Consider the following 18596-nt stretch of genomic DNA (forward strand, 5'->3'; position numbering starts at 1 on the left):
TCCAAAAGTATGGCTTCTACTCCAGGCTCTCTCGTCATAGAAATTAAGCATTATGCCAGCTCCAGTCCCTGCAGGAATCACCTAGCCTAATATTAACATATTTTCATAGCCAAACATTCAAAGAGGTTCACACACTCACAGTCTTGTTGCACCAACCTTGTAAAGTACATAATTATCAGTATGACTAGTACAGATGGGAAACTGAGGTGGAGAATGGCTTATCTAAAACAACTGAGCAAATTTAATATGTTTTTTAATAATGTTTTTACCCTTTTTTAAAGTTGATTTTTTAAAAGTTTTTAATGCTGTTTTGCTTTAGTGTATCTTAAGATCTGTTTTTATGATGTTTTAAAGTGTTTTAGTGCTTTGTTTGCCGCCCTGGGCTCCTGCTGGGAGGAAGGGTAGGATACAAAATAAACAAATAAATAAATAATAAATAAATTTGTGGCAAGAAGCGAAATCTGAACTAGGAACTGCCACTCTGCTAATCTGTACAGAGATGCGGTGCAACACAAATTCAAACTGCCTAGTACAAAATCAGGTGGTTATAGAGAAAGCACACAGAGTCCTTATTTTCAGCTGAAACAGAATCAAGGTTCTAGCTCTCATGTCTGTGGATAAAACATTTGGAAAGGCAGGCACGGACTATGCACAATTAATAAATTCTGCCCCCATCCAAAAAAAAAAACCCCAGACCATGCTTGGGTGTGGTTTTCGATAGTTAGAGTGACTCTTCTCCTTTCATCTCCATGCAAATGAAACTTTGCCTCCCCCGCACTGAACACACAGGCGTTCTCTGCTCATGGAGCATTTTCTTCAGGGCACTCTTTGATCTGACCTTCTGGGCGCAGCGGCTGCTAGTCTGTATGCTATGTCACCCCTGCTCTGTTTTGTGTTGGATTAACTGTAAGTGGCAGCAGCACACACCAAATGTTCCATTTCTGGGAGTGTGAAGCAAACCGTCTGCAGGCAGACGGTTCAGTCGCTCCATTTGGTGTGGCTGGTGGTGAACAGAGACAGGACACTCCCACCCAGGTGATCAGAAGCATGTAGGGGTCAGGAGGACTAGTCTAGCAGAGTTTAATATTCTCAGTCTAACTTCATGCATATTTTGTGCTCTCTCAAGGGAACCGTCAAAGTGCAGCCCTTTTGGCTGCAGCTCTTTGGCAGTCACGCTGCCTCTGGTACTGGCTCCTTGCTAAATAAGCCTGATCCAAAACCTTCTAGGAGCAGAGTCCCACAACTGAGAAAGCCTTGGCTCCTAGCAGCATAAGTGGGGGGAATGACACAGATGCAGCCCCATGGCCCCCCATACATCAAGGGCACTTCTTACTTTCTGGTGCATCCCAGTTGTCTCAATTTCACGTTGGACGAATGCTGTTGAAAAACACCAGCCCCCTCCCTGGCTGTCTACAAATTCCACCTCAGAGAGGAGAGGAAGAGGGGTGCCTAAGCCCTGCCTCTGCTACAGTGGTGAGGAACCTGTGGCCCTCCTGATGTTGTTGGACTCCAACTCTCATCAGCCCCAAAAGCCAGGAGAGCCAGTGGCCGAGAGCGACAGGAGCTGCAGTCCAGCAAAACCTGGGCAGCCACCAGTTCCCCACCCTGCTCATTCTGAAGGGCTGGTCACAGATTGCTGCATTTCCCACTTCCCTGAGTGGTGACAAGTTCCAAGCTCAGCACAGCTGGCTGTAGCTTCCTTTGTATGGAAGGATCCTGGGGATTTAAGGCGTCTCTCCCTCTTGCCTGCTGACTACTGTTTCTCACTCACAGATACACATACAAAACCTGTCTCCTCCCCTTAGCTGTGAAGGGGGGAGGCACGTTGCCATCTCTAAACTCTGATGGGTATCTTTTTTAGCTTTCACTGATGCAGACCCCCCTGGGCTATTCACCAGCAAACTGCCTGATAAAATCAGTTGCCATTCACAATATGGTAGGGCACAAATGTATTTCCAGAAGACCGGACCTCTTTTTGCTTTTAAACTACTACAGGCAAGAAGAACCAGTCTGCGTTTGGGTTAGAATTGCTTGTTAATATGTGGGTTTTTTTTAATAATGATTTAACCTTTTTTTAATGACGTTTTTAAAGCTTTTTTTAAAAATGTTTTTAACGTTGTTTTGTTTTAATGTATTTGAAGGTCTGCTTTTATTATGTTTTAAAGTGTTTTAGCATTTCTGCTTGCTGCCCTGGGCTCCTGCTGGGAGGAAGGGCGGGATATAAATCAAATAATAAAGAAAGAAAGAACACAGGAGGCAGAGAAGAGCCTTCATCCATGAGTCATAGCAGAGAAGAAAGGTCCAGGTGTTGACCCTTTGTTTGAGAATTGAAGCGTTATGAGCGTGTCCCCTATATTCACATGTGAAATGTTAATTGGGTCAGAGTAATCCCCTGGAATCTTGCTTCTGTAACTGACCCTGCAATCTTCTTGTCTGTTATCATTTACTGCTGATATTGATTGCATAATGTCTGTTTTATGTATATGTTGCAAAGGCTATTTGACAAATCCAACAATAAATTTGAACCTTGCCTCCTATAGTCAGACGGGGCTTTAGGAATTCAGAGGAGCAATACTGTGTAATGGGTCAAACACTTGAGGCAGAAGCTGGCAGCTTACAGGCACATCTCCATTTTTATTGGATGCTGCTTCTTTTTTTAAGCAAACTTCTTGACCCCATGCTTGTAGTTGAAAGATGCAAAACTCCACTGAAACAGCTTGTTCAAGGGGCACAGAGTAGGACTGTGTTGATGTGGGGCTTTCCAGTGGGTAAGGGGATAGGATCTTAGCACCCTCCACAGTTTCCTGCCATAACCCCACCCATCCCCTCTCTGCTGCTCTTTTTTCACAGTGTTAATAGTTAATTCCTTGCTGCCACCCCAGTGCCTAGCTATAAATAGCTGTTAAAGGCTGCAAATGTATACATTTTGCTCTCCGAGTCTGTGCTTCTCTTCCCTTTGCAGTTCCTAACCTGGACATCACTGTTTGTTGTTGTTGTTATGTGCCTTCAAGTCGATTACGACTTATGGCTACCCTATGAACTGTGCCAGGCTGCAAAATTCTAGGAAGGGTGGAGGGATTTCTATCTGCAGATTTACCAGCCCCCTACATTTCCCATACACCCAACTGTGACAGAGAATAAAATGCAAAGCCATCCCATAGTACATCATCCAGAACACCTGCACAGGAGAGGGGCAAATAGGGAGAATTTGTCTACAAGAGGCAGGTGGTAGCTCTCACCTGGCAGTGAGAAAAAGGAAGAGCCAACTTAGCAGTTGACTCATAAAAAAAACAATCACCGAGAAGGGCTGGCCAACGACAAAACTCAGTCATCACAGGTAGAATTTTGTGTATGGTGGAGAAAGAGAAACGTCAAACTTGTCTAAGAAGCAGACAATTCTGCCAATGACATTTCATACAGAATTCAGCCAATACACATATATTTGGTTCCTTGTATACATCATCTGCTTCTGCCAGAGGAGGGACAGGGAAGTAGCCGCTCTCCAGATGTTGCTAGACTACAACTCCCATCATCCCTGACCATAGGCCTCGCTGGCTGGCGCTGATGGGAACTGGGAGTCTGGCAATATCCCAAGGGCCACAGGTTCCCTAACCTTTGTCTCATCATATATCACTCACCTATTCAAATTTCACTCACCTATGAAACTCAACTGGGTGGCTGTGGGCCAGTCATTTGCTCCCAGCCTACCTACATCATGTGAGGGTAAAATTGGGGAGAGGGAGAAAGAAAGCTCCTTGGGATCAAGAGAGGCTTAGAGTAAACCATTGATCTCCTGTAGGGTTTTCTGATGAGATGGTCTAGATTCCAAAAACCTGCATCGGATGAGAGATTCTCTGTTCTTCAGCACTACACATAAAGGTCACCCAGACCTACACTAAGCCTTTCACACGTCTGCACTGGTGTGTAAAGAGTGTCCCATAGCTGACAAGAACGCCAGGAGAGAGGGTGGATTGCTTCTGAAGCAAGGACAATGTTTCCTATTGGGGGCCAACTTCCCCAGGTGAGCAAGATCCTGTTCCCTTCCTCTCCATGTCATGCCTCTCCTTCTCCAGTCATTGCAAGAACTGAAAGGGGTGGAGTGTGTAGGAGAAGGGGGGAAATCCTTTTTGTTATGCTGGCAATCCAGAACAACACAAAACCATAAAGTCATATGAGCGGCTTTGAACATCCAATTAGAAGGCCAAGAACTTGCACTTGGAAAAACTCAGTAAATATGTTATTAAAAAAGAAGGCGGCCTCAAACCTGCCAAACATGTCGGCTTGTGGGCAGGAGGACCCAGGAAGAAGAGGGGACCCCAGAGTGCGTGTGCAAGAGAGAGAGAACCAAGCACAAAGGGAAGGCCAATAACGATCCTAATTACATTTCTTCCCACTGGGAAGAGTTGGGGCAGGGGTGGGAAAGGAGGGCAGAGGCTCAGACAAGCAGGAAGGGGCCCACAGAGCATTCATCTGCAGAAGCTCACATCTCCTGCTGTCCTCTTAAGTGCTGTTGCTTATTTATTTTTGTACTTCGGTGAACAGATTCCCGAGTATAATATACATGTCACTAACAAATGGTACAAAGAATGTTTCTGTTGCCCCGGACAACTCTTTATAGTGCTACCAATGTAACATAGCACGTTATAAGAACATCAAGGTAAAAATGTAAATGTACTGCCTTCAGGTCGATTCCTGCTTATGGCGACCCTATGAATAGAGTTTTCATGAGGCTGAGAGGCAGTGACTGGCCCAAGGTCACCCAGGGAGCTTCATGGCTGTGGGGGGATTCGAACCCTGGTCTCCCAGGTCGTAGTCCAACACCTCAACCACTACACCGCACTGGTATCAAGGTGGAAAAAAACCACAGGTACATGTACTTAAGTTTTGTTTTGGTTGCAGACAAGGGGATAAAGCCATAAGCTCTATGGGAAAGGGGCCTTTTCTCTGGCAGGTCTGGAGCTCCCTTCTTACAGAACTTTACTTCATCCCATCCTTACTGTCATTTAGATGTCCAGCTAAGACCATCCTATTTTTCTTTTAATTGTGGCTTTAATTCCTTTTCATAGTTTGCTAGTTTAGTTTTGTACTGCTGTTTTGTCTTTGTCAGGTAGTCTGTTTTTTACTGTCACATTACTACTTTTATTAATACTTTTGTTAGCCACCTTGAGGATTTTTCTGTGGAAAGGAAATAAATTTCTTAAATAAAATGTGGCCTTTGAGGAGGAGGTTGAACAAAGAGGCTAGGTACACCATCTAGGTGGTCTTGACAAACTACGCAGAAGCAGCCACCAGGAAAGGGTCAGGCCTCCAGTTCCGTGCATTTTGCTGAGAAAAGCAATGATATAAATGCACATGGAACATTTGCAGCCGTCATGAGGCCCTAGAATTTTGTCCAAGAGTGTCTACTCCACAGTACAAAAGATGCATCATAAAGAGTAGTAGTACTTTCTTCATAGGAAGTTGCCTTCGACCAGGCTGGTTTGGACACTGAGCTGCAGGTCCCCAAGGAAGTTTAAGTAGAGAAGACCTTCCCTGTCACCTGTTGCTACCTAATCCTTTAACTGAGCGATAATCCCTCTCATTTGTATTAGTATTTTCATGCATTTACACCACAGGCCCATTCAAGAAATGCTTCAGCTTTTAAAAAAAAAATGTATAAAGCTTCAGAAAACATCTTCCCCAAGGTGGTGCTTTCCAGCACAACCCTATGGCACGGAAGTCTAGGATGATTGTTCATGAGACAAGCTACCATGCCCAGTTAGGGGCCTTGTGAGGCCCAGCTCCCCTTCACTCCATGTTGTGAAAGGCAGAGGTCCTTCTCCCACAAGAAACTGGGGCAGCCTCACAGGACTCCAAGGGGCCTCCTTTGAGTGGGGCTGGTGAGGTAACCTCCCACAGCAGCGGGCTTCAAACTGTCTTATGGTGCCTGGAAAGCTTATCAAGTGCCAATGTCCAGCAGTTTGTCCATGATTTGTTTCAGGAATGGGGAACCTATGGCTCTCTAGATGTCTCCCATCAGCCCCAGGCATCATGTCCGATGGGCAGGGATGACAGGAGTTGGAAGTCCGACAACTCCTGGAGGGTCAATTGGGATCCCATTCCTGATTTATGGGATCAAGCTGCTTTGCAGGGGTGTGTCCCAGGGTACACTCTCACCTCATGTAGGGCAACAATGAAGCCAAACAGGACTGACAATCAACTTGCTTGAACTGAGTGCACTTTTAGAATGCGCCCCCAGGAATCCTCTGCCACACTCACAGGCTCCACCTCAGCAGAGAAGTAAGATGTGGAAAGCGTCAGGGTCAATGTCATCAGATATAACACTGCCCATCCCTAGAGCCCCCTGGCCCTGCTGCTGCTGCTGCTGCTATTATTATTATTATTATTATTAATAATAATAATAATAATATTAATATCATCATCATCATCATCCCGCCCTTCTACCCTACAATAGGGTACTTAGGGCAGCTCACAGTAAAATCATGCACAATAAAAACACAAAAAACATTAGAATAGGTAAATAGATACTCCCTGCCCTTGCTACCAGCTTGCCTGCCCTGCCAACATGAGTGATAGAAGACCAGCGGCTTCTGCCTGCGCCCTCAGCCTTCATCCCTCAGTGGCACCTGGTCCCTAACAGGGCAAGTGGGTTGGCAACAGCAGCAAGGAGTAAGAAGGACCCTCTGAACCCAAATCCTAACCCTGATGTCATCCCAAACCGGAAAAGGCTCCCTGGCTGTAGAAAATGCTGTTCCACATCTCTCTCTCTATCTCGCTTGTGATCTCTTCATCACACCCACACAAAGAGTACCTGCACACCCACACACTCCAGTCATCCCACCAGCACAGGCCGCACTAAACAAAGGAAAAGGATCACTTCACATACATGAGTTATACCTAACAATTAACAGAGATCCTGCTATATAAATTTAAAGCCACATCTGTGGGCCAAGGGGATCCGAGGGGAGGGGGACAAGAGGGAGAGAGAGAAAACCACACCAGAGCAAAGCCACCTTGAATGGCTTTGAAAGAGGATTAGAGAAATTCATGGAGGATAAGGCTATTGATGGCTGTCATGGCTACCTCCGTTGTCAAAGGCATTTTCTGGGGAGCGCAAGTTGGGAGAGTGATGCTGTCGCACTCTGGTCCTGTTTTGAGCATCTGGTTGGCCACTATGAGAAAAGGATGCTGGACTAGATCTGTCCTGATTGAGCTGTTGGGCTCTTACGTTCTTCTGCAGTCAGCCCATCCCAGGTCTAACAGACACTCCCCCCCATCAATTCACACAATCGCATCCAATTTGTATCATGGAGACAGAGAGAGCACATGGGTGCATGGGTGCATGCACCCATACAGAGCCCTTCTGTAGGCACATGCTCCTTGGTGATAGCTGCCCGTACAAGAACCCAGCTAGACACACCCAGCTTCTAGGTTGCATCGACTTGTCCTGGCTTGTTTCCTATTGAAGCTGTTAAGATATCTCCAGGGCAGGAACAGGCCCTCAGCTGGTTTCCCTTTGTCTGTTTTCAGGCACTGAGTGAACAAGCAGAACCATGCGGAGACGGCGTGTAGAGGCTGGCACCGCCCTCAGCACCCAGGCCTTTACACCCATGTGTCAGGGCAAGCCCAATAAAGCCATGGAGATCAGGCTGATAAGGATATTAGAAAAGAGGGACCAGCAAAAGAAGCAAGCAGCTGTGGGCACGCCTGCAGCCCCCAGGGACCATGCAGCCTGGGATCCACGTTCCAGCTGTGTCCCAACCTGTCACATTCCACCTCCAGAACTCTCGTGATGTGCTCCAGTGTTTGCTTATTGGCTGACTGGCCCCTAAGCAACTTGAATCCCATTTTGGCCCCTTTCTAAACTTATTAAGATCCTCCGTGGCGCAGAGTGGTAAGCGGCAGTAACGCAGCCAAAGCTCTGCTCACGGCCGGAGTTCGATTCCAACGGAAGGAGGAAGACGAATCTCCAGTAAAAGGGGTCGAGGTCCACTCAGCCTTCCATCCATCCATGGTCGGTAAAATGAGTACCCGGCATACGCTGGGGGGTAAAGAAAGGCCGGGGAAGGAACTGGCAATCCCACCCCATATATATGGTCTGCCTAGTAAACATCGCAAGACGTCACCCTAAGAGTCGGAAACGACTTGCACTACAAGTGCGGGGACACCTTTACCTTTTACTAAACTTATTCTGCTGTGGTACCATTTGGACAAAGAAAGTGCCTCAAAGAGAATCAATAGATTTCTTGAGAAGACTTCCCTTCCCTCTGCGTTCTTTTTCACTGTGGAAATATAACTGTAAGCTCCTCAAGGCAGGGACCTCTCTTTCTTATAGAATCATAGAATAGTAGAGTTGGGAGGGGCCTATGAAGCCATCAAGTCCACCCCCTGCTCTCAGTGCAGGAATCCAAGTTTAAAGCATCCCCGACAGGGGGCTGTCCAGCTGCCCCTTGGATGCCTCCAGTGTTGGAGAGCCCACCACCTCCCCAGATCATGGGTTTTGTTGTTGTACCACTCTAACAGTTAGGAGGTTTTTCCTGAGGTTCAGTCAAAATCTGGCTTCATTTTTTTTACACTGAGATTGTATTATTTTATTCCAAGGGGCCAGATGGCCATCTAGCTTCCGCTTAAATACCTCAAGGAAAGGGAGTGCCAGTTACTGGGAGGCAACAATGATTGAAGGCCACTGCTTCACACCCCCTTTGGGAGCTTCCCACAAGCATCTGTTCGGCCATTGTCCAAAACAGGCTGCTGGATTTTTGTGGAGGGTCTTCTGACATTTTGCCAACATTATTTTGCCTAAGAACCATGTGTGTTGATGGTGCTACAGGAATAACGCCGCCACTGACCTCTGCCCACATTGCAGTCTTCAGTCCAAAGCCAGCCCCACATGGTATGCACTGCAGCAGTAGTCAAGCTAGCTGCCTCTGTCCTACCAAGTTAAATCAAATGGCAGCCCAGCCCAAAATGTTCCAAAACCTGTAAGTTCCTACAGATGAGCGAGCAACACACCCGCAAGGCTTCCACAGCGCATGGGCTGGTCCCCACTTCTCATGCCAGAGTCACTGGTTTGGGCAAACAGACATGGATCTTTTATCTCAAAAGGAAGGGGTTTTGTTATTGCCCTGCTAAGTCAAACAACCTCTCCATCTCTTACGTGCGTAGAAAAGATTCTTTACTGCCCACCTTCTTACACGAGAGTAACATCCCATGACACTTTTATTTTAGTAAGTTTGTATCTTGCCCTTCCTCCCAAAGGACCTTAGGAGAAAAGGGGTGCACGGGAGGCAGAGAAGAACAGAACAATGGAATAGCCCTGAGGGCTGGAAGTCCATCCTTACACAGACATTCCTCCTTTCCAGAGGGCAGAAGCCCAAGGGCTGAGGTGGCACAGAGGAATAGTCCCCAAGCTGTGTACCGTGAGAGGACTCCCACCATGCTCCAAGAAATAAGATTAAATTGTGACAGGATCCTTCAAGACAAAAGCACCCACCCAGCCGCAGAGAAGGTTGTCTCCTACTTCTCTGCACAACTGACTGATTTAGGCTTTGCCTCTCTCCAACTGGCTTCCAACAAAGGCAGGTGCATTTCCACATCAGATGCAATTGGACAATTAAATCACATCTAGTCACTTTCAACTGATATTTGTCTGAATTACCCAACCTCACCCAGGGCTACCCATTGCATCTCTGCATGAGTAACAGCTGCAGAAAACACTGGCACAGAGAGTACAATTTTGGTTTCTGTTGTAGTCCCAGTAAGGCACTGGTGCTAAAATAGCACAACCCCTTTCCATATGCAGGACTGTTTATGTCCTATGTTAAAAAAATGAAAAATCTGAACTGCATCCTGAGACTTGTGGAAATTTAAAACCAAACTAATTGTCATATATTTGACAGAATTGATTCATGTTCTGCTAATTATGGAAAGCTGTGGAATTAGGCACAACACTAAAGTCCCATCTTGACCCTTGGGAAACTCTCCTGGCACTTCCCCCATTGTAATCAGGGCTAGAAACTTGTTTACTAACACTTATACGAAACTCAAAGAAGGTGAATATGTAGGCTTAGTGCCATTTTTTTCTGCATTTATCTGATGCTCACAGAGAACATGTAATTGACCTGTCCATGAAACATGCATTTTAAAAGCACAGCCATGGCCTAAACAGATGAGGCAGGCAAGACTCGTATTTGCATGTCCTGACATTCTCATTTTATCTAAAAGTACGTGGGTAGGGGAAGGGGCTCTGAATATAATTGGAGCACGGACGGGGTGGTGGTATTGTTTTACCTGAACCATTTACCAGATCTAAATTTTCATACTCTCCCCAAGCAGAAAACGTTTGGATACAAAATCACTGGGAAAACTGAAGTTAACTGGTAACATGTAAAAGCACAAGGCAATGGTGATTCATGAAATGCTCTGCAAAAGAATTGAAGTTTGGAGAGGAATCTGAAGCCAGCGGAGGGGGACTCTTTTTTCCCAGAAGTTGGCACTCTTGGCACTAGAACAAAGGAAAGTTGCTGGCTGTCTCTCAGGAAGTTTGGAACCTCACAAGTCTTCAAAGAGCATCATGGAGGCTCTTGCTCTGCCAGCCAGTGACACGCAGGACTGTCTACGCTCTGCATTCTACCTTGCTCCAAGAAAATCTAAATTCTGCAACATATATAATTTTCCATGCTCTTTCATTTTGCATAACAAAATAATATGTATGTATGCATGATGAGGATGCCCCAACTACATAAGGTCAAGAATCCCTTTGAAATTTGAGTGGGCATATTCCAGATACTTTCAAGCACTGCGAGTCCCCCCCCACCCGAGAAAGCCAAGCTTCACCAGGACTTAATTCTGCACCCATACTTTTTCTCTCCCCCTCCCCTGCTAATATTGCATGGAATTGAGGCACAAATACACTCAGGCTTAAAAGAGCCTCTTAAAAGAGTGGATCAAAGTCACACCAACCCTCACGAGTAGGTTCTGCTTTAAGCTTAATTCTCACTAAGGTGGCTGACCTATGGGACTCTGGGCTGTTATCACTTCAGATTACTGGTGGGGACTCACCTGACTGAGAACTGCATTGAGCAGGGGGTTGGACTTGATGGCCTTATAGGCCCCTTCCAACTCTACTATTCTATGATTCTATGAACTCATAAAGCGTTTGGCTGCATTCCTACATGCACTTACCTGGGAGTAAGTCCTATTGAAATTTATGGGCCTTCCTTCTGAGACGATGGGTAGGCTTGCACTGAAGTATATATAACTGAACTGGATGCACATTCTCCCTCCATTTGCCCTCCCACTCTGTGTTCTTCACTGCCCCCCCGCCTCCCATGCTGAATTTCAGACTGTAAGCCCCTCATTGCAAAAACTTGTTTTCACATAAAGAGCCAAACACACTGAGGGCAATGTATAAAATGACCTATAATAACCACGATGATAATGTTTATGTTAAAGCACATGGAAAATCAACATACCTAAAGAGAAGGCTAAGGCAGAACCTTTTTTCCTGGCCCACTAGTTTTCTAGATGCAGGGCCTGATTATTTAACTTTGTACGGATTACTCACTTATGTGAGTTGTAACCTGCAGTCGGAAGCAGGGCAGCCCAGACACAAGTTTACTGCCTCAGTGAGAACCCGGCTCTGTGCCTTTGTCACTTTATCACACTCGTAAAGAAAGGGCAAAGTGTTCTAACTGGGCAGATGCGGAAGGTGTCCCAGAACCACAAAAAGCAAGATACTGCCTTTAATTATGAAGATGAAGGGAAGGGCATATGGGAGGCTTAACTGCACAGAGCAGCAGGCTCACACGTGTTTTATTATCATCACCATCATTTACCAGTTTGAGAAAATGTCTCAAAGCAACTTGTCAAGATAAACTACATGCTTAGATTTGCAAGATGGTAGGAAAAAAGCACAACATGGGGGCAGTAAGCACAGAATTCAACAACCTGAGAATCCCAGCTTTTTGTTATTGTTTTTAAAATATCAGGTTTCTAGCCCTTATGGCTGTGAAAGACACACTTGAAATTGTGTGAGCTAATGAAATTTCAGAAGCCAGAGGGGGTTTCTAAATTAAGTTTTCCTGAGGCATCAATGCCTTGGCATGCTCATCTAGGACCAGCAAAAGCAGAATGATGCAAAAATTGCAGTTACGCATACTAACTGTGAAAATGGATTGAATTCCGACAAATTTTTAGGTGTTACTCACAGCCTCATCTGAAAGCTTCACTGTGCTTCTGAAATGACTAACAGGGACCAGCCCATGCATTCTGAATTTCCCAAGTGCTAAACCTTCCCCTTTTCTTCTCCCCCCACCCCCACATCTTAGCCCCGCCAGACAATGTCCTTCTCCACATTCAGAAGGCCCTTCAGAAAGCCCAGCACTTTATGCTTCCCTTTGTTCTCATTCAGAATTACCCCCCCTTTCCCCCCCAAATATAATAAAAATTGGCAAGAAAACAATTCTTTCTCCAAAGCAGCATCCGCAAAAATCTTGGACAGGAATTCTAGAAGAACCAGGCCTTTGCAGCACATTCTGAACTATGTTTCCTTTAGGAACATATGAATTAACTCCCTGCCTCACGTGTGCCAACCTCGTGAGCACAAAAACTGCCACTGCCTCTCTTTCAGAGGAGGGCAGAGATGTCCAAAGGAACTCAACACCCCCCAAATGTGTTTTAAAAAGTCACCTACAGCTGCCCCAGAAGTGAGAAGACAAATCCCCCCCAAATCCACAGCTGGGCAATACTTTTATGAAAACCAATCAGATCGTCACAAAATTGAGTGCAAACCTTATGAGTTCTGCAGAACTCTTCATCAGATGAGATGTTATACAATGCAGGGGGTGGGTATATGAGGTGGTGGTTGGAAAATACAGATCTAGCTAGGTTGGATGTTGAAGCTTTGAGATCTGCATTTAGGCTCTCAGTCTGAAAATGGAGATTACAGACTGACTTGAGTCTCTGGTAGGTGCTTGCAGGTATCGGGTTACACACCTAGGATGAAGAAGCAATGGCTGACCCCCATTTCTGAACAGCAGGATGTTAGCCAGATCTCTCTCAGGAACACACAGGAGGCTGCCGGTTAAGCACAAGCAGCCATAAAAAGAGAAACAAGGCGGCAGCCTTGATATTAGGAAAGCCAGAGATTAATTTTGGAATTACTTGGTGGCTGGCATGTCAATCTTCTTCAGGTGGTAGAAAGCCATCATCTTCTCCTTGAAGGTTTGGCCCTGGATGGCTAAATTTGGTACTCACATAAAAGATAAAGGTAGCTATGCGGGTCCACTCAGGGTTTTGACCCTCAAAACTCATCAACCTTCCAGAGGAAGGCTGGGAACCTCAGAGTTCTGAACCAAAGATCTGGTTTCAGAACTGCAAAATGTACACTGGCGACCTAAAAAGAAATACACCCTCCAGTGGAAAAGACCTACTTTTTGACTACAAACTAATGTGATTTCATAGGGTCTCTTCCCCCCCCCATCACTTAATTGTGCCCTCAGTGAACCCTCGCAGCAGATGGACACATCCACACAAATCCACACAGCTTGCCCTGGAGACCAGACCAGGAACCAGCTATCAGAAAGAACAAACCTGAAGTAATGCAACACAAGCCTTGCAGGCCACGGTGCAAGGGACAAGGTGGTGAAGCAGGAAAATGCAGCCTTTCCTCAGAGCTGAGGGGAAGAAAGTGCCAGTGAGGAAGGAGGAAGCATCTGGGAAGAGGATTTAGCCAGGCCTGTCTTCACGTTCCTCCATGCAACATGCCTCCTTGCCCTATCCTCCTGCTCTCTGACCCTACTGTCTTGCAATGGGAGCGTCAAAGTCCTAGTTTCAACTGAGGTGATTAACTTCTGTCAGGGATGTACAACTCTGGACTGCAGGATGGGATTTATGTGACTGAATACTCCTCCATACAAAAAAAAAGTTTGTGCACAGTGCTGTTTTTTAAGAAACGGGGGAGCCTCCAGTCAGGTGAGCCCTCTGCTGCAGCCTAGTGATAATGATACAGGTTGACTACCTCAGGGAGTACTGCTAGGCCTCAGCATAGAGCAGGAGTGGGCAACCTGTGGCCCTCCAGATGCTGTTGGACTCTCATCAACCCTGACCAACATGCCCAATGGTCAGGAGTGCTGGGAGTCAGACTCTGACAATATCTGAAGGACCATAGTTTGTCCACCAATGACCCAGAATGTTAAACACAGAAAGTTCTCTCCCTCCCTTGCCAAGTGAGTGAGCCCCTTCTGCCCCTGCTGGCCCCAGGTCAAAGCCCAGGCTGGCTGACTGTGCCTCTGGCACCAACCATTAATCACCTTAAAACAGAGCGTGCAAAGCTCTTTCGCTCCTTTGTCCGGCCCATTGCCCTGGCCAGGACGCTCCTTTGGCCCACTTTGTGCAGGTTCTCTTCCCCTGCCAGCATCAACTGGGTTTACTCGGACGTTTGGCCTGTGAACCTCCTCCAAGCCATTTTGAAAAGGGGAGGGGGAGGCGTGTCTCCATCCTCATCCCATCCCATCCTCTGTCCATTGCAGTGGAGACTTAAGCGGGAAACCCAGCAACTTTTACGCTAGCCAGCCTGGGCTGCCTGCCACGCAAGAGGGAAAAAAAGGGGTGGGCTGGGGAATTAATGTTCAATGTCAACTAAATTCAAATAATTTTTTTGCAGCTGTCCTGGGAGCCCCAAAGAAGCGTCCCTTGGCGTAGGAAGTGCTCCAGAGAGAGGCAGGGGAGTGGCAGTACCACACCAGGCCAGGCTTGCTCGCTGCTTCCCAAAGAGAAGCAGAGGAGGTGGCCGCACCCAAAGGAAACCCATGACCCAGCAGCAACAGTGGCTGCGAACCAAGGGTGGGACAGGCCATAGAGCAAGTGCACTCTGGACTGCCCTACCTGGACAAGGTGGCCAACACCCTCCTCTCCGAATTCTTCCCCAAGCCCAGAAATTGAGTGAAACTCTAAAGCGAAGGTGGGCCTCCTTGGGAGGAAAAGGGTTTGTGGCTCTGGAGAGAGCCGTGATGGAAGCCGCAATCCTGAACGAGCAGAGGCGGGGGAATTCACTTTGCATTTCTTTACCTCCATGCACAAGCCTGCACCATCTGCTAGGGGAGCCACATCCGCTACAGGCTCATAGACAGATGTGGGGTGCACACACCGGGGGGGGGGGTTGTTGCCATTAAAGATTCCTATAGCAGGGCAACTGGTGGGGGACAGAGCTGTCCAGCCCCATAGATCAGGGGGCACAGCCCCAGACATACACATCTCTATAAAGGCACCTCAAAGTAACAACCCTCTAACAAATCCCTACAAATTCGACTCTCCAGTCCTACAAGGTAGACCACCCCTTGGCTATATAGTCACCCATAGAATTATCTAAATCAGACGCTCCACATGGTTCCATGAAAATCTCTGTTCCTAAAGAGGGGACTCACCCCAGGGCTACAGAGGGAAGTAAAACATTTGTGACTTTTCCCCATAGATACCTCAGAGAAGAGACACCCCATCGCTGCAGAACTGCCCCATGGCCTCACAGAGACCCACATTCTCCAAACCTTCAGCGCCCCATAGATATCTCCATGAACAGCGCTGCAAAGCCCCCTGGCTCCAGAGCAAGCCCCTACACGAGAGAGAGGGGTCCTCCGCCCTTCAAGCCCACAGCATGACCCCCCCAACCCAGAGAGAGCGCAAATGAGACTCAGGCAAAGTCCCGACTCTTAGCCCCATCCCACAGAAGAGCCACTCCACACGCCACTCCTGCAGCACATCCCTCCGCCCCTTGGTGGGGCCTCCGCAGCAGCCCTCGCCAGCCCCACAGGGGCCCACCGGGCCCCAGGGCTACTTTGCACGCGCCCGGTTGTGTCGCCGCGCTCTCGCAACCCCGCCTCCCAAGAGATGCCTGCGCGGCCTCGCCCCCCCCTCTTTGGGAGCCCGGCTCATCCCTCCCTCCCGCTAAAAAGCCTGCTTCCAGTTAGTCAGTCTTTCCAACCACCGCATTCCAGAGGGGGCTGGAGGGGGGCCAAGCGTGGAGGGGGAGGAGCTTCCCAACAGAGAGGGCCAGCCCCAGAGCGAGCAAGCGCCCCGCCCGCCCCAGTTGAGCAACTTACAAAAAGAGAAAAGTTTTAGCAGAGCCCGGGGGGGGGGGGCGGCGCGCCCTTGGCCGGCGAACTCCGAAGGGGTATTCTGTAGCGGGGGGGGGGAACGGGGAGGGGCTCTCGACGTCCCGCGCCATGCACACGGCGTCCCCGCCGCCCGCTTCTCCAGCGACGTAGCAAACTCGTCTGTCTGCAGAAAACGAAGCCGTCCTGGAAAAGCAGTCCAAAAGGGAGTCGCTCCAGAATAAGCCGACCCAAAACTACTCTCGGGACTTCAGGCGGAAGGAGGGCCGGGGGATTTCGAACCCCATCAAAGCCCCAGAAGCCCCCGCACGCCTCCTCCCTCGAGAGGAGCTTTCCACAAGGCTGGAAACCTGGCGGCCTTTTACTCTAGGCTACCCGAGTGACGGAGCACGCAAAGGGCGACACTCACTCCCCAACAGGCAAAGACAAAACCAGTCCGAGGAGGTGGGGAGGGCCCCCCTCTACGACCCGTTCTTTGCCACTACCCCATCGGCGGACAGTCACTCCCTCCAGTGATGCCCAGAAAGGAGCCACTCCGGAGTGAGCCAACGCCTTCCAGGCATCCGCATAAGCCTCCCCATTGCGCACCACTCAGTGCCGCCGCCGCGGGCACATGCAACACCCTCCGCCCCCCCATACAGATACAAAACCCTCCTTCTGAGATCAGCACCCCCTTGCATTGCCCCACAGGCCCACTCCCCGACTAGCCAGCATAGAAACAAGCCTATGCGTCACAGGCGCGCACCACCCGCGGAGGTAGCACCCCTGTGGGGCAGATATCCCCGCTCCCTACTCAACAGGCATCTCCCCCAAGAATGTATGTGCGGCTGGGGGGGTCACACCCAGGGGCAAAGCCTGGAAAATTTCGAAACAAGCGGGAAGGAGTAGGTGGCTCTCACAAGTCATTTCTTTCACTTCGGTTTTAATTAAATCAAAAGTTGGGGAGACAGTGTGACACCCCCTAGCTTTGGCACCGCGAACTCTCAGCGCCCAAAGCGGATCGGATTTCCACACAGGCCACTTTCAAACTTTCCATCAACTTCGCAAAGAAGCCTCTCCGGGCTGCAGAGGGCCCGCCTCGTGTGCCAAGGGCGTCGCCCAGAGGTGCCAAGGATGGGGGGGTGCGCAAAGAGAGGGGGAGCACGGCAGCCCCTTTTCGGCAGATGATACATATTTTGCTTTGGGAGGAGATCTCGCTTGCAGCCTCCCTGCAAAAGTGTGGCCCAAGTTTTATTTTCTTTTTAATGCGTGCTGGAGGGCTTTTTTGGGGGGGGGGGAAGGGGGGGAGGTTAAGTCGAGTTTCCCCGCGAGCCCGGGTGAAGCGGTGGCCATGCTCCTGGGTCCCCAGACCCCCTCCCCGCCGGTGGTGGTACCTGTGGGTCAGTGGCCTTCAGCTGCCCGGCACGGCCATGCCAGGCGACGTCCCGGTGGCTGCCCAGACCCCGATCCGGTCCTGGAATCCTGGAGGCGGTAGCTGAGCCCTGGCAGGCAGGCGCTGGTGGGATCCCTGCCGCAGGAGCGCGCAGAGAGAGTGGGCAGCTCCCGAGGCAGGGCAGGGCTCTTGTAACTCTGCCTGGGATGGGTGTGCCTCGCTCTCTCGCTCGCCTTCCCAGGGCCAAGGAAGGAGGGAGGGACCCGGCTCGGCTGTGCCGCGAGAGCGAGAGGGAGAGGGAGGGAGAGCGACCTGAGCAAGCCCAGCCTCTTCTCTTGACAGGGCAGGAAAGAAGGAGGGGGCGGACTTCCAGACGTTGAGGACCAGCATGGCCAACGGTCCAGCGATATCCCGCCCAAGGGTCTTCTAGTCTAGCCTCGGGCCTGCTACAGGGGCCAGTCAGTCACTTCCAAAAAGCAGGGTGTGCAAGCAACAGGCCTCCCCTGCTGCTGTTTGTGCACCCCCTGCAACTGGTGTTGAGGTAGACTGCCTCCAGAGCTGGAAGCTCCATGTAGCTATCACACTAAGAGGCCTTGCTGGCCCTCTCCTCCACCTGCTCCATGAATTTGCCTCTGCCCCCCCTTTCCTTGCTGAGTTTATGTTGCCTCTTCCTAAATTCTATCCTGTGAGGGGCCAGCTCCCCACCTTGCCCCCTCATCAAGATGGGCTTCTCTGCAGGGGTGTAGTCATCCCAGAGGGGTCTTAGACCCCATACCCCTTTTGGGAGCAGGGCCCCTATGTCTTCAGTGTCCTTTCCTGCTGATTGGAGCCAATCGGAGTGAAAGGAGGTGACTCATCTCAGTAGCTAATAAACTCTCCTTTGTTCTTAGTATGGCAACCAAGAAGAGAAACTCAGCACAGGCAGTTCCTTACCTTATAGCATCTTAGTGCCATTTGTCCACATATGTGCACAGCTGATCTACCTGATTGTTGCAATGCACCACTAAGGGAAAGTACTCAAACGAAGTAAGAGACTGAAAGCTCAATTTATTGTAGAATATGTATAATCTTACAACCAGGAGCGGCGGTGAGGGGGTGTACCAAGGAACATTTTT

The 18596-nt window shown here is 49.0% G+C and overlaps 1 protein-coding gene across 1 annotated transcript in view; it reads right to left on the reverse strand.

The window, feature by feature from the left end:
- Positions 1-17740, reverse strand: part of LOC133375034 (neuroblast differentiation-associated protein AHNAK-like) — a 67337-nt gene extending 49597 nt beyond the window's left edge. The window contains exon 1 of the mRNA XM_061606492.1: positions 17483-17740. The gene's annotated coding sequence lies outside the window, so the exon portion shown is untranslated. The remainder of the gene's footprint in view (positions 1-17482) is intronic.
- Positions 17741-18596: the final 856 nt, after the last annotated feature.

Source organism: Rhineura floridana, chromosome 22, assembly GCF_030035675.1.
Source record: "Rhineura floridana isolate rRhiFlo1 chromosome 22, rRhiFlo1.hap2, whole genome shotgun sequence".
Lineage (NCBI taxonomy): Eukaryota > Metazoa > Chordata > Lepidosauria > Squamata > Rhineuridae > Rhineura > Rhineura floridana.